The 16,479-nt window shown below is 38.7% G+C and overlaps 1 long non-coding RNA gene across 1 annotated transcript; it reads left to right on the forward strand.

Moving 5' to 3' along the window:
• The first annotated feature begins 396 nt into the window (after positions 1-396).
• LOC143747032 (uncharacterized) lies at positions 397-3,066 on the forward strand. Its single transcript, XR_013206650.1, has 3 exons — positions 397-515; positions 1,723-1,793; positions 3,053-3,066. It is a non-coding gene; the product is annotated as an uncharacterized LOC143747032 (long non-coding RNA).
• The last annotated feature ends 13,413 nt before the right edge of the window (positions 3,067-16,479 follow it).

Consider the following 16,479-nt stretch of genomic DNA (forward strand, 5'->3'; position numbering starts at 1 on the left):
CGATCAAATTTATAAAGGACTAAAAATGACAAAAGGAAAAATAAATAAATAAAAGTAGAAATAAATAAATAAATGCAGAAATATAGTGAAAATAAATACATTTTGGTAATATAAATGGCTATTTCTGTATTTTTACATGTCCCAGACAGCATTTACATCTGTGCCAAGTCCGTTTTCGAATCAGTAGATTCGCGCAGCAGTCGCACTCAATATGCAGATCTGCACCAACTCTGCGCCAGACTTGTCTGTAGCTTCGACTGTGACAGTCCGTCCGGCGGGTGCGGCGACGATCCGGGGCAGACCATACGCGCCACAACTGAATTGAGTCCGCCTGGCGGGTTTGGACCGGATCCGCGCGAGCTGCGCAGACCATACGCGCCACAACTGAATTGAGTCCGCCTGGCGGTTGTGGACCGGATCCGCGCGAGCTGCGCAGACCGGACGCGCGGGCGCCACCCCACATAAACCCGCTGACAAGAGTGGAAGACTGCAGGCTGCACCGTCTCTGCTAATTGGTAAGTGCATTATACACGTATAATTTAGTAAGTACATTATAAAAGTAAACTGGTGTTGATGTCATATTAGTCTGTTACATGATTATATTAAAAATAAAAGTTTACAAACGTTTACACTTACATTCTGACAACCTGAGACGTGTCAGATAAGCTGGGTAGTAGCAGGCGGTTAGCTGGTAGTATAGGTTATTTTAAACATCCACAACTAATGTGAACATATGCTTTAAGGCTGAATGGGTGATATTTGCTTATTATTCTCCAAAATTGCTGAATATCGTGTCCATTGTGTGTTAGCTGCAAAATCGTATAACGTTAGCCTACCCACTAACGTTACCAGCGGTGACCACTGCTAGCAACTGCAACAATAACAAATTAATGACTTCCCACGTCCAAATACATTAAACTAGTTCGACGTCAGTATCATATCAATTCTCACTGTATTATACCGGCTATAGAGTGCGACATATATGTGATATGTTAGCTATCAAACTACCTGCAAATTACTGTTGCTTGCCTCCAGTTCGTGTTGCAAAATGGATAAACCGTATTAACGTTACCCACGTCTTCTAAGCCACTGCGATGTGCCTCTTTTATTAATTTGTTAAACAAGCTGTTTGTGAAATAGCCTAAAGCGGTTTTTAATTTCCATTGACGACTGATTATTGCAGTGTTCGGACATACTATTTATAGGCTGTTAATAACTTTAATTATAGGCCTATAATTCATTGTATAATCGATCTAACGTTAAATGTTTTTAGATAATTTTCAGCCCAAGCAAGCTTCTATATAATATTATTATCCTCCCAGCGTGTCTATGCGGTGATGCGCAGTTAAATTATTGCGTGGCAAATTAATAATAATAGCCTATCAATTTAACAATAAAAGTAGGCCTTCCCTAATAATAATAACAACAACAACAATAATAATACAGTCATACTAATAATAATTTAATGCATACATTGGAAATGCTAAATCCTCTAAAGGCGATCTAGACACGGCAGGCAAAAACATTTTCTCTCATTAGGTTCAAAATTATTTTTTCATTGTGTTCACATATTAGATGGAGAAATAATTACAGAGGGATTTATGGATATCTACTTTTGTTATCCTGTAAATCAAAATATACTGTCTATGAATATGTTGCCCATACCTCTCTATCATTTATCAATCTTTTACTTCTCACTAATTTAGTCTCTTGTTTCCACAGGTGGGAATGCTGGCCTTCATTGGTGGAAGAGATACCAAAAGCATCATAACCAACCAAGGCTATTATGGCTCGTAAGTATTATATATAGATGCCTTTCACTTTACTTAATCACCACTCTCTCATTCATTCACTCACTACTCTATGTAGGTAAAAGAGTATCAACACTCTAGAGCACGTAGATGTGAATTTGAGAACTTGAACAATAAATATTCATACTTGTACGTGAACATTTACACTCACAGCTCCAATGTGAAAACCTGTCAAATTAAAATCTGAAGTTGAATGTTGAAATTTGCACTCGCAGACAAAAGTCACAAACCTGTATTCTGAATTTGAAGCTGCAGACAAGCAGTCACAAATGTGTAAAATGCCATTCACAGAAATACAATGACAGACACAAACTTGTAATATATATTTGCATTTAATCGCAGTACAACCTCAATTAGGCACTTGCAACTTCTCAAATCTGTCACTGCAATTTCAATTTCAAACTTCGTGGGGGGGGGGGGGGGGGGCTGGGGGGGGGTGTTATAACACAATTCGTTATAAATTATTAATAAAACACAGGCAGCAGGTTTATTTGCTCTGAACACAAATTTGCTTTCTTTAGTCATATTCTGTGCTCATCAGCTTTTCTGTTGATTGCATTATTAGTATGGTGTTTACTGAGTTTGATAATATCATTTATTTCTTTAAATATCAGTCTAATGCATTAAGTCATGTTAGCATTTCAGAGCGTCCCCCTTTCTCTCTTACTGCCACTGAGTTGCAAGTGCACAAGTTAGTTTTGCAACTTGCACGAAAAGAGTAGCAAAATTCAAGGCGCGAAATTTGAAATTGCAGTGACAGATTTGAGAAGTTGCAAGTGCCTAATTGAGGTTGTACTGCGATTAAATGCAAATATATATTACAAGTTTGTGCGTGTCATATTTCTGTGAATGGCATTTTACACATTTGTGACTGCTTGTCTGCAGCTTCAAATTCAGAATACAGGTTTGTGACTTTTGTCTGCGAGTGCAAATTTCAACATTCAACTTCAGATTTTAATTTGACAGGTTTTCACATTGGAGCTGTGAGTGTAAATGTTCACGTACAAGTATGAATATTTATTGTACAAGTTTTCAAATTCACATCTACGTGCTCTTTAGTGTTGATACTCTTTTACCTTAATACTACTCATTCTACACCACTTTAGACTTTAGTCACATTTATTATTATTTATTTGTGCAAGCATTGTACTATAATTTCATGTAATAAAGAATCTTTGAATATTGGATCTAATATTTACTCTTTGTTCTTTGCTTTGTTGTCCTTTTTGTACGTCTTACAGGAGCAGTGAGGAAAAATCGCATGTCTGACAAAGCCACAGACACCGAGATAAACCAGTATAACATCAGGTGGTTTAATCTGGCATGCGACCGTGGGGGTGGCCGCCGTGCCCGGTCACACCCAACTAATGAGCAATAAATGTGATTAAAATAAAAAAAGTTTTTTGAAAATTACAAATTGTCTGGGTGTTTGTGCCTTAATTGTCTGATAGCCTAAATATGAATCACAGACCAGGGCCAGATGAGCCCCAGATGTAAAATATGAGTCACGGATCTGGGCCAGATCTGCACCACATGTCATGGCATTAATAACTGTACTGGGCCAGTGCTGGCCCAGATCTGTCTCTGATCCGTAATTCAAACCTGTTCCGGTATTGGGCCGTTGGAAAGAATGACCCCGGCCCAGGTCCGTTTAGCCCAGGTCCGTTTAGTCCGTTTGGCCCAAATCTGGCACAAATACATCTTGCTGTCTGGGGTATTTATTTATTTATTTATGTATTTATACATTTATGTATTTATTTATATATTTATTTTCCTACATTTATTTATTTCTACATTTGTTTATTTCTGTATTTCCACATTTCTACATTTATTTATTTCTGTATTTCCACATTTCTACATTTATTTATTTCTGTATTTCCACATTTATTTTTCCCTGCGCCTGTATGCTAATTGAGTGGACAGCAGTTATGTGTGAACTGAATTTGGCAACAATGCAGTGTATTACAGTGAAGTTATTGACTGTTTTCGTAGTAACGCTTTTCGGGGTTTGCACTTTTTAGACGGTCCCTTCGGATCTGTCTCTCTCAGCCGCCTGGGCAGAGATCAATGTATTTTATCCATTGCGAAGGAAAGCTCGTTTCGAGGAAAATTAGGTTGTAGCTGCTTGTCTACGTTACTACGATTGTGTAGTAGCAACGTTTAGCTGAGAGTTATTGACCCGGGAAGTTAGAATCTGTGAATTTATCGCCAACTTTACTCAACTAGAAAAGTTTGGTGCTTTCGAGCTGTTCTGGTCATCCACATCGCGCGACAGGTTCGCCATTCTGCATTCCAACATTCTGTTGCTGGATTGTCTATTTCTCGCCTTAAATCTTTTCAGAAATATATTTCAGTCATAGGCTATAATTCATTGTATTACTCACAGTCGCATTATTCATAGGTAGCCTGCGTCCAGAGATGGATAGATGGATCGTTTGCCAGTGGCGGAGCCAGAAGGCTAGTTGGGGTGGCAATTGCCACCCAAGACGAAGTCCTTGCCACCCCTGTTGCCACCCCGCTGAAAAAACATTACACTGTTTGATTTTTACGAACATTTCCCAAATCTCCCAGCGGACGTGAATGCATCCTTACGCAGCACGCACAAGCCTGCAGCGCGTGCTTTTGCTGCTACACTTTTCATTGGTTAAGCTGACACGCAGCTCCTCCTTCGTGCTCCAAACGGCTCCAAAACAAAACATAACGCGGCAGCACCGGGCAGCACACACAGGATCGATGAAGAGCGTTTTGCTGGTATGTACGGCTTTTATTGGTATTAAATTAAACGAAGTACTGTTTTAACGGGAAGTAAGGGAGACGTTGCGCTCTAGTGCTTAGCATAAATACTTAAATGAGCATTATTCGTCTCGTGAAACTGACTGACTGTCACGCCTGCGTGAAGATGCTTAAAACATGTTGTTAGCAAATGTTCAGCAACAATCACAGACATTAGGCTTATTCATATTGGCACGTGCAGCATATTGAACTAATCTTAATAAAACCACCGTGGAGATAGTATGTGACTGTAGAGATGTACAGAAGTAGCTGAAGTAAGTATGTGTAAAACATAAAAACTAATACATTTTTATTCATCTGTTGCAGAAAAGCAACAAGAACAACTAAAACAAAATTAAAAGATTTACAGGCCAAAGTTTCTATTTCTAAAATGTTTGCAGTGTTGAGCGATGTAGCCAATCACAGACATATGTGTTGATTTCTTGAACGCAATGGCCAATCAGAAGCATTTAAGATAGACTCCCCTCACCGCTCAAAACGGACTTTTTGTTCAGTGCTGAATTCTGTATGCTGGCAAATCCTCTAATTATAACAAACAAATTGTATATATTATGAAAGATTCATTGTGCAGTCATCTTTATTGATAATAACAGAGATGTGTGAGATCGCGATGAACTGATGTCCGCTTTTTAGGAATTATTAAGGTAGCGCACTTTGCTTGCAGTCATGCCAAACCATGCACACAGTATCTGCTTGCTTTTATGTTATAACACAAACGGTGATTTGTGTGTTCATGCTTTAATAATTTATTTTATTATAATTTTAAATAATTTATAAAATGCAGTTAATATATTCATTAAAAGAAACAAATGAACACCATGACTCCTTTAAGTGTTTGTGTCTGTAAATTTTCCCCAACCAACCCAAACAACCTTATACATTTTGTGGAAAATAATTAATTTTTAGTGTAATTGAACACTTTGTATATTGACCCCCCAAAATAATACCTTGCCACCCCTGTTTTAAAAGTCTAGCTCCGCCACTGTATATTGCTTATGTTTATTCACCAAATACATGAAGACTGATTTGAGCTGAAATTAAATGGAAGCTTTAGCGTTAAAGTTCTGTCAGGAAGACTCAATTGCTGCACCACTTATTACCTTCTCATCTATCCAATCACGTCTAATACTTGCGGTATAAAAGACCGGTACTTACACATGTTTGAGTTTGCAGATGCTGACGCTTTCATTTACCGCCATCCTCCCCACCACCTCCAAGATGGTTCCTTCCCCTCCATCCTCCCCACCACCACCAGGATGGTCCCTTCCTATACCTCCCTGGGGGTCGGCTGCGCCCCTGCCTTCGTCTTCAGGCAGGAAATGCAGAGTCCGGACCCTCGGATTGCGAGCTATGGACGGGGCCTACGCCAAAGAACTTTATTGCTTGCTGGCCTATCAATAAATGTATTTATTGTTACAGTATTTATTCTCCCAAGTCTTTCTGGTAGAACTTGGTTTGAATGATAACTTTAAGTTGTTTAACAAAGTTTCCGTTCAGGAAAAAAATAGTCTAATAAAGTATACAAAGCCAAAGGCCTTGCAACAAAATTAACACGGTATTAGTATTACTGTGATATCAAAAAAAAAGTCCTCTAAGGTCATTTCAACTACAATCCATAACTGATGAGCAAGAATATCTTGTATAATCTAAACAGATATTTAAAATAACATGGTGATTTTTATTTAGGTCTGTCTGTTATAATACATGATAACACTTTAAAATATATTTTGCTAACAAGCACAATTTCTTTAAATAATGCTCAACAGATTAAATAGCTAAAATGCCATAAAACAAAGAATATGTTCATACTAATATATGTATGTGCCTGTACATGGATATGTTAATATTTTTTTTAAATGTGCAGTAAGCAATTTCTGAGAAACACTGTTAAAAGTGATTTGGACAGAGCACTACAACACACTTGTTGCCAATCAGCAGTAGGGGGCATTTACACTAATGATGGTGGAGGAGAGAGAGTGAGCAAGAGGGAAATTTGAAAAGGGAGACTAGAAAGAAAGACAGATGAGAGACATTACAAAAGAGAGAAAGTCAAGTAAATATTACTGTGAAAAGAAGGGTTATGATCAGGCAAGAGCTTTAGGACCCGCGTTAATATTAGAAAAGCTTTCCAGCACTGGAGAGATGAAGCGATAAGGCCTTAAACGGACGGAGAGGTTGCATTGTTTCTCCTCCATATGAGAGTAACATTGGTTTTGATTTGTTTCACAGAACCAAGACATGCTATTGTTGTAATGTTAGCTAACAGGACTGTTTTGAGTGTCATTAGTTGTGCCCCAATGACGCACTATACACTATGTACTTATACACTTCGCTCTCAACAGTGTAGTGAATGAATTGTATAAGATTATTTTGTCATCCAATATCCAGGGGTGATAGTAGAAAAAATACTGAGCCTGAACTTTTTTCCCTGGGAGGTAAGCAGGCCCCTAAGCCAAGATATATGCCCTGATCAACATAATTGTCAAGCGGGATCCAGGGGTGTGCTCCCCTGTAAGAACATTTGGATAAATAGTCCCTTAAATTATAGATTCTGTTGACTTTTGTGGACATAAATAAACATCATTCAGACATGAGATGAACAAACCCAATACTAGCCTATATTACAGTAGAATCTTTGTGTAGAGCACCAGAGCTCCTGGGACCCTGGGCCTGGTAGGCCTGTTCATTAATCCATCCCTGCTTTTAACTAGTCACTTACAAATTCGTACATGGAATGACTGCTGAATCAATCTGATTGGCCAAAACCCAAGACCAGCCCCTACCCTATTACCGATTGGATGAAGTAGGCTTACTGGTGTGGTTTAGTGCCTCTCAGATCTTGGGAATTGTCAGATCACGCGAACACAAACCTGATTATTTTATTTTTTTCGCAGACATCTCTGTACACCGGAAATCTGGCGTGGCGCCGGAGCGCTAGCAGGCCTGAATATCCCAGTCTGATAGCCCCTCCCCCTCAGCTACATGATGTGTACACTTAATTTTTTCGGGTAATTAAATGCTAGGGTTGGGCCGATAGACGATATCATCATCCATCGCGATGGCTGACAGACATCACGATGTTGAGCCGGCATTGTGATTTCTTTTTCTAGCAACCCGTGCTTGTGTATAGTCTTGTGTACTGTATGTTAATTTTTTGTACTTCCTTGACGTTCATTAAGTATCCTCGCTTTATTTTTCAATAAGCATTATTTTGCTTCACTTCAGCTATGATAAAGAGACATACACTCTTGCATCGTACATTTAGACAGATCAATGAAGGAAGGGGTGTGTTTGGTTGGGTTGATTTCAAATATCAAGAGTGTTTCTCAGAATTTGCTTAAAGGTGCAGTGTGTGACTTTTAGCGACATCTAGCGGTTCGGTTGCGAGTTTACACTAAGGGCTCAGCCCACCGCTCACCCCTCCCTTTCGAAGAAGCTACGGTGGCTAAAACGGGACAAACATCGTCGTCTGAGACGGCAGAGAATACCCAGAGTAAAACAAGTTTCTGTACCACAGTCCATTATAAACCACATCATGGATAAAGTTTACAAAGCCATAGTCAGGTGAGGATCAAGGGTCTTAATACGTAATATAATAATAGTAATTAGTTGATTGTCTCACGAACGTAACCAGCACATTTCTCCCCACATAGCAAACCCATAATATAGCGAGGGAGAAGAACAACATGAAACTATGCAACTATAAATTTTTTCTAACAGGGTAGTAAAAGTTTAGCTGGCTAATATGAGCTGTTACTGTGGCTGAGCTGGTTAAAGCGTTAAGCCTTGTTTATACTGGACGCGTCCGCATGAGCCCAAAGGTGCGAGCGGCAAAAATAACGTGATTGTAACAGTGCGTGCGCCTCCGCATCCCCTAGACACCATTTACTACACACAATAGGCTTTTTTTCTCTGATTTTGGAAACTCGATCGACTTAAAATGCTTCCAAGATTTTCCACAACTTTTAAGCCTCTGACTGACAACACATACAATGTTCATTTGAATGTAAAATAAAATTATGTCTGTGCAAATTAATGAATTGATATTTAAATGTTGCTAGTAACCCACTCAGACTTGTCCGGCTAGTTACCGGCAAATGCAACGCTCTCCATAGCAACGCCTAAAAACTAATGCCGCAGCCGCTGCCAGAGTGAACGGCGCTGAGAACTGATATCAGCAGCCTCCGAACTCTGCTTCGCGGTTTAAGAATAGATAAATGTGCCCAATCAAAATGCACACAACCACAATTACGTAGGTTAAAACAATTTTGATATCAAAAAACATTCAAACATCATAGTGGAAAACAAGAAGGGCAGACAGTATGTTGAGTAGGCTAGGTCATACCTGTCAAGTTTTGGATTTGAAAATAAGGGAAATTTTCCGGTGCCCACCGCGAGCAGTCCCACCACCGCAACCAAGCTCCAGTCACGTTATCCCTTACATTTTAAGACAAGTGTTATAGCTTAAATGAAAACACAAAAGGGTATATATGAAGAGCATTTATTTTAAAGGCTTATTTGCATATTTTCTGTTCATTTAACATTGCTTGTCTCTACATTTACATTTTATTTTCATTCCACACATTCTTTTAATTTCATATTGCTTTTCTTTTACAGTTTTTCTTTACATGTCACATAACTTTTCTTTACTCTTTTAGTTAGTTATTGTTCAAATTTGTTGCAGACTTTGCATTCTTTAACCTGTTAGGCTGCAACCCCACTTTTGAAAAATCCTCAGAAATGGCATACCCAAACTGAAACAGATAGCCTACAGTTCACAAAAACTTTGCACTAAAATCACAAGTATGATCTCATTTGAAAGCTGACACCTGGCAGTTTATTGTAAATGTAGAATGAATTATTGTCATAATGAAAAAATAGTTATAAATAGCTACAAAGTTTTGTAAAGTTATTAGAAATTTATTTTGTATGAAACATCTTCAAAGTTTCTGAGAATACAATAGTGGTCAAATACTGAAACTTGAGTGTTATATCTTTTTAATGATGTATAGTTTGTCAAGGTAATAACATTAAATCTGATAGTAACTTTGAACTATTTAAACAAACAAAAAAACGCTTCAGTGCGTCGTCGCACTGGCAACGGTTAACAGGTTTTAAGATGCTAAAGTCGCAGTTACAAAACGCGTGACTGTCCCCTACCCTGCTCCTCTTCAGAAAAGTAAATTCGCTGTCCCATTGATCGCGGTATTTACATGAGGGTTTTGGTTTTGTGGCAGGAGTGCCTTCCGTCTCTGTCGTAGCGTCCATCATCCGTCTGCGATTTTTTTTTTCCTGCGTTGTCACTCTGACCTCACTAACACACTAACCTCGCGACAACTGTACCTGTAGTAGGCTACTGCAGTTGGCAGTTATCGCGTGGCTAGTGACAGAGCTCAGATTGCGAATGTTTTTTGTTTTTTTTAATCCGCCCGGGCCATTATTATTTTTTAATAGCGCAGGTTAAAATACGGGAGATTTACGGGAAAATACTAATACGGGAGGACGGCGGGAAAGAAGGGTTAAATACGGGACTTTCCCGACCAAAACGGGATACTTGACAGGTATGGGCTAGGTTAGATATGGCTTTCTTACCTCACCCACGAACATCCAGCTCCCGATGTTCCTGCTTTGCCCGATGTTCCTGCTTTGCGATGTTCCTGCTTTGTGGCCGAGCTGTTGTCGTCTTTGTTCGTCACTTGAAATCAAATGATGGCTATTCAAATTTGAAGCCTAGTAGGCTATTACTCGAGTGCGCGAACGATCCGTGTATCTTTTGGTCATTTGATTTTCCTTTCAGAAACGGGTATTAAAAAACAAGTGGCTATTTGACTTTTGTTTTAAAATACAAAAATTAAAATACAAAGCGTTTCTATTTTTCAGTGTCAAAAAGGGATGAGCGAAATTTTAAAAATGATTTGAGTTTTATTTTCTATTTCGGATAAAAAAGACAGAAACGAAAAAAAGCCCGTTTGTTCACATTCCGAGACTGGATGTGGCCACCTAGTGACAAGCGCGCCAAATTTTACATGGTCTGTAGTGAAGATAATGGGTAGACGCTCAGTCTAGGTACTAGTTCTGGGTTTATCACCAAGTTCACTCAGGTGTGTCGGCCAGAACACCACTTAAGGCCAAATGTTCCAGAGTATGAAATAAAGAGCGGAGAAATAGTTCTGATTCTGTTTCTTTATTCCTCTTTCTTGTGTGAGTGAGTTTGAGGGTGAGTGTAATTATGAGTGTGGTTTCTATAAAGAGATAAACAAATTACAAATGAATAAATCAAACATATGCATACACTCATTCCTCTCTAAGCACTAATATACATTACTAAACAAAGCAAACAATAGTCAGTATATATAAATATACAGTATATCTCTTAAACTCTAATACTGTAAGCATAATGTAAAGATTCAAACACTTATTATAAAGGATCCTCAGATTTTCTATCATAGGTTACATTCCCACATAGAAAGCACTTACTGTCATCTATGATAATCCACTTTATAGCTTCAACTAACTAAACAGCTGGATGGTTTTATTATGAAAAAACCCCGTACTGAATGCTATATTCCATTCGAGCTAGCAAAGCCTTGACAGAGAAACCTCGATAGCGATCCAAATAACAATATTTACCACCACTTACTTCTTAATTTACTCAACCACAAAGTACTGATCAATCCTAACAACAAATATGAAAGTATGAACACATCTAAACACGATATTACATATCGTTAACTCGACGTACTAAATCAGACGAGTCGAAGCTCGAGCGTGAAATGAACGAACGTGGATATAATTAGCACCACGGTCGCATAGCGACTCCTTAAACTCCTAACTCTTATCCACATCAAATAACAGAAATAACTAGTTTCACAAATAATACAATATCACAGATGTACTTACTCTTCTCATTTACGCACACTCTGAAGAAAGGTGCAGCTCACATCTACAATCCGACCGACCGACTGACTGACTGACTATCTCTATCGTACTGCATACTAACTGTGTGACGTCAGATAGAATACAAACCAGCGCGCGCTTCGGCTACCGTTACAAGCACTGAATAAACGGAAGTAAACGTGAAACATAAAGCCTAATATGGTCAACTACACTAAATAATATCAACACTGACATAACTTTGGGGCCTTTTCTACATGGTCAGTTGACTCAGTTATGTTTTAGACATTGCAAAACAAGGCCTGTCATCCAAAGAAATCTTAGCTCAGATATCACAAGTATTTGAAGGAGATCGCAAGAAACGTGAGGAGATTTTGCAATGAAAATGGATTATGGGACTCCCTGACGCACATTTGGAGTTGGAGCAGAGCCGGTCCGAGCCTTCTGGGGGGCCCTAAGCAGAATTTGATGTGCGGGCCCCCTCCCACTATGTGAAGTCACCTGTGCTTGACGATTATTGAAACAAATGTCACGCAATAATGATATATATTATAAATAAATGAATACTTAATAAAAAATAGATGCCTACTTAAATAAAAAAGTTTTAACTTTTACTCTTTGAAACTTCTTAAAACAAACTGTCTCAAAACATATAACAAATTTTTGATAAAAATAATGACAAAACTGAGAAATCAGAAACATAATAAGAGCAAGGGTTCAACAATGACAATTATTGTTGAAAACTGTAAAAATATTAGTATTTCTCAACTGTCTCAATACAGTGTAACTGTCCTCAAAATCTTTTTTATTACTATTATTGTAACATACTTTGTTGGATTGTACATGACGGAATCCAACAAAGTCTGTTACTATAATACCGGTAATGATGTACTGGCGCTCGTTGTATGTGTGTTTGCAATCTATTTTTCCCCTCGGGCTTGCCGTAGATAGGAATGGGTCGTGCGCACTTGGTACTGGAGTGTCGCGGGTTTTGGAGTTAGTGATCTGATGTGTCGTATAATAAAGTGGAGAAGAGTTCAAACTGCTATGTTTATTATGTATTCAAACTGCTACCCTTACACCTAGAAGGTTAAGTTCCCCTGCGGCTATTTTCTCCAACTTAAACCGATACAGTGACTATGCGCAGTTGCGCACGAATTGTCTAACGTTATGCACTCGCGAGGTGTCTAGATTATGTGCATGACTTAAACGTGGCAGACACAGCAGCAGTTGTTGGCAGGTATATTGATCATGAAATCAGAATTTTCTTGTCTTGAATTATTCATTCATTCATATTCATTTATGTCACTTGTTTAAGTCATCAAAAAAAAAAATTAAACTCGATTAGGGGGCCCCCTGGTGGCCCGGGGGCCCCAAGCAGCTGCTTAGTTCGCTTATGCCTCGGGCCGGCCCTGAGTTGGAGGTGGCAAAAGCCATAATCAAGGTATGATCCTGCTTGAAATCATAACGAGTACGTTTCTAAAGACATTTTATTCTGGGCTAAAGCAACACTGGCATCCTGTCAAATTTGTAGGGTGGGGCAATATGGCCAAAAAAAATCATATCTCGGTATTTTTTGGGTCAATGGCAATATACGATATATATAGCTCAGTACTCTCTATTTTTTTCTATTTGGATAAAGAAAATCTATATTTATTTAAAAAATGTCATTTCACATCCTGTTCAATGATATCCAAACAATGTTGATATTGAAGGATATGGAAACAAATATATGGAATGTAATGTAGGCCGTGCAATATATTATGTGCAAAAAGGTAGTTAAAATCACATTACATTCCAACATTGTAGCATTACAATATAAAAACTAAAATAATGCGTTTGTTTTTAAAATGACTAAAGGCTAAACTAAAAATTAAAATAAAAACAAAAGCACAAACTAGTTATATTAGCCTGCATTTGATTACCCCATTATAATGGTCACTTTCATAAAAATATAATTGTTGGTTTAAAATTCCACATATGGCACATTTATTGTCTCCAACAACAAATATGTTAGCAATATCATATGTATATTTTAGTCAGAATTATTGCGCTACTATTCTATTGTGCTCCGTCTATTTCAGAACTCGAGCCTCAGATTTGAGCCAATACAACAAGCCAAGTTTGTTTACCATATTGAGGCTGGATGGGCAGGCAATACTTAGAGATAGCAGTCAGAAGAGTCTACACACCACATCACCAAGGTTTTCCTTTGTTGATCACTTGGAATGGAGATTTCAGTGCTATAAACTTCACATGCTGTTGCTGATTTTTTTCTTTCAATAGTACAGTCCCCTAGTGTGAAAAGAAAAGTCATATCTGTTAGTTTGAGGAAAGTAAAGATTTTTTTTCTTTCCTTAGAAGTGATAAAGGACCTTGTTTACCTCTGAGTCAGAAAGAGGACAAGAACAAATCAAAGAAGTTTAAGTTTTAATTCACATATGAATGTGCTCTATAGTGCAGTGTGAGAATGCTAGACGTTTTGAACTCACAAAGAATGTAGACAAGTTTAAATTTATTCTGTCAATGTGTCGGCTGATTGTGGAAAATACATCTCAACAATGCTTAGCTTTTATATTTTCTTTTGCGTCAGGCTGAAAATACTAAATATTCTCCTACACAGAGAGTAGCAAAAAGAGGGAGATGAAAAAAAAGTGTAGCACAAAACATTGATTCTATCAATTTCTTTGTTCTCCATAAAAGTAAAGACCTCCAAGGAAATGTGGAATTGCCAGGTATTCAAGGTAAAGATGATAAAGATCTTTAATAAGCTATTGTATAAAGGAGTAGTTCACCAAATAATTAAAATTCTCCATTTTAACTCTGTCATCTTTCTTGAGAAAATAGAGTTTATAGTGACTACAGACTCTAGAAAGCACAAAAATGTATTCTAAAGCATCATAACTGCCAATATTGCATTTTTACTTATTTTGAAGTCAAACAATTGCTTTGTGTGATATGCAGACCACAAGCTGTGAGATGTTGGGACCTATCTTGCACACAGCGCAATTGACTTTGTACACCGACGCATGTATAATTCCTATTTTTCACCCGACACACAACGGACTTTTCCCTCCACAGACGCATGTCGGTAAATTAGGGAATGAACTTGCTCTCCCTGGGGGCGGTTCAGCGAAAAGAGGAGGCGTGTTCCGGTGCAAACGTTCCCTGGTGCTATTTTGCAGTTTCAGAAAACAATTCCGCCACAGACCAGGAAAAATCTAGTCTAAAGTCATTTAAATGCTATTTTAAATGCGCATTCTTGGCTATAATATAGCATGTGCACAACGCGCATACACTTTGCTTCTCTCATTTACAAAGACGCAGCAGTTCCCATTTTTGCAAACCATACATAATTACAAGGAAAATATTACCACACGAGGGAAATCATTGTGGTGTCCATGAAGATGTGAAAAAATAGACATAAATCTAGCTTACACATTTACCCAAATTGTTATTAGCCTGTTTTGGGTGCTAATTTGGGTGGGTTTCTCCCATCCCCATACAATGTCACTTCTCTGTCTTTTGCGGTCCTGATGAGAACGTCGGTCTCCTCGGCTGTGAACCGCTCCCTAGAAGCCATGAAGCCATGCCATGAAGAGGACATGTGTATATATTGTCTTAATGCATGGTGAGGAGGAAAGTTTGAGTGGCCAAAGACTCTCCAAGGATCACAAATGGAGATTTGCAGAGAATAGTTGAGTCTTGGGGTCAGATGTCTACATCCCCACATGTTGTTTGGGAGGGTTTCAAGAAAAATCCTCCTCGCTCATCCAAAAAACAAACTCCAGCAAATTCAGTTGTCAGACACGACTGGAACTTCAAACGGCACAGGGTTCTGTGGTCAGATGAAACTAAAAAAGTGCTTTTTGGCAGTAAACACGCTAAATGGGTTTCACGAGTTCACACTTACGAATTATCTGAGAGTAAATGGTTATCGTATTTGGTGTGCTGTCCGGGGGGATGGCTCAGAGCTCGGAAATTGGGCCCGAACCCAGAGTACTTCCCCCGTATCTCTGGTTAGGAAGATAACCAGGGAAGTGTGAGGAGATGGGGTGGTGGAGGGATGCTGAAAACTGTCGAGGAATATGGGTGAGTCGACTGCGTATATTTATAGGCCTCACTCATGCTGATTGAGTTGACCTGTTGATTACTGATTGCTAACAGCTGGTTAGAATGACTTGATTGTTTGATCATTAGAACTGGTTCCTCCTGAACCTTGTTAATAAAACATAATTTCACAAGTTCACACTTACGAATGATCAGAGAGTAAATGGTTATGCGTATTTGGAGTGCTGTCCGGGGGAGGGCTCCGAGCTTGGAAATTGGGCCCGAACCCAGAGTACTCCCCCAAAAGCCATGTGAGCAAAGGACAGCCGCCAGCATAAAGACTCCTGAAAAAAGCGCAGAGATTGGCAGGCTGGCATTTCGAGGAGAAGCCTGGTTGTTTGACCGGGAGAGCTCTCGCAGCGTCCGACGGGAGTATAAAGGAGGTGTCGGGAAGGAGACCCAAACTTGTGACCTCTGAGAAGGACTGTACTTAGGGTTGATACAAAATCCTCAATCTCCCCAGGTTGTCCGGTCAGAACAATAATGAAGACGACTTTTACACTCTCATGCCACTCTTTAATGAAACAGTTTTATATAGATGGGAGTTTCGTTCATGGTTTCTAAAACAAACAAAAAGGATGGACTCATGAATAATAATTATTCATACACAATTGTAACAATAAATGCAACTGAGGTATGAAAAGAAGATTTCTAAATCACTACAATGAATAGGCTATAATATAACAATAAACATGTCTCAAAAGTGCGAAATACTATACGACTGGTACATATACAAATGGCACATACAATACTGTCTTGAACTGCACATACATAAATGATTAAACCGCCTGAATGGCTGAAAACCACCAAAAAGAATAAACTATAACATTTGGCCGAGAAGGGGTTAAATCGCGCCACATCCGAAAAACAT

This window comes from Siphateles boraxobius, unplaced genomic scaffold (genome assembly GCF_051911475.1).
Source record: "Siphateles boraxobius isolate OS27281-9 unplaced genomic scaffold, OSU_SipBor_1 22, whole genome shotgun sequence".
Lineage (NCBI taxonomy): Eukaryota > Metazoa > Chordata > Actinopteri > Cypriniformes > Leuciscidae > Siphateles > Siphateles boraxobius.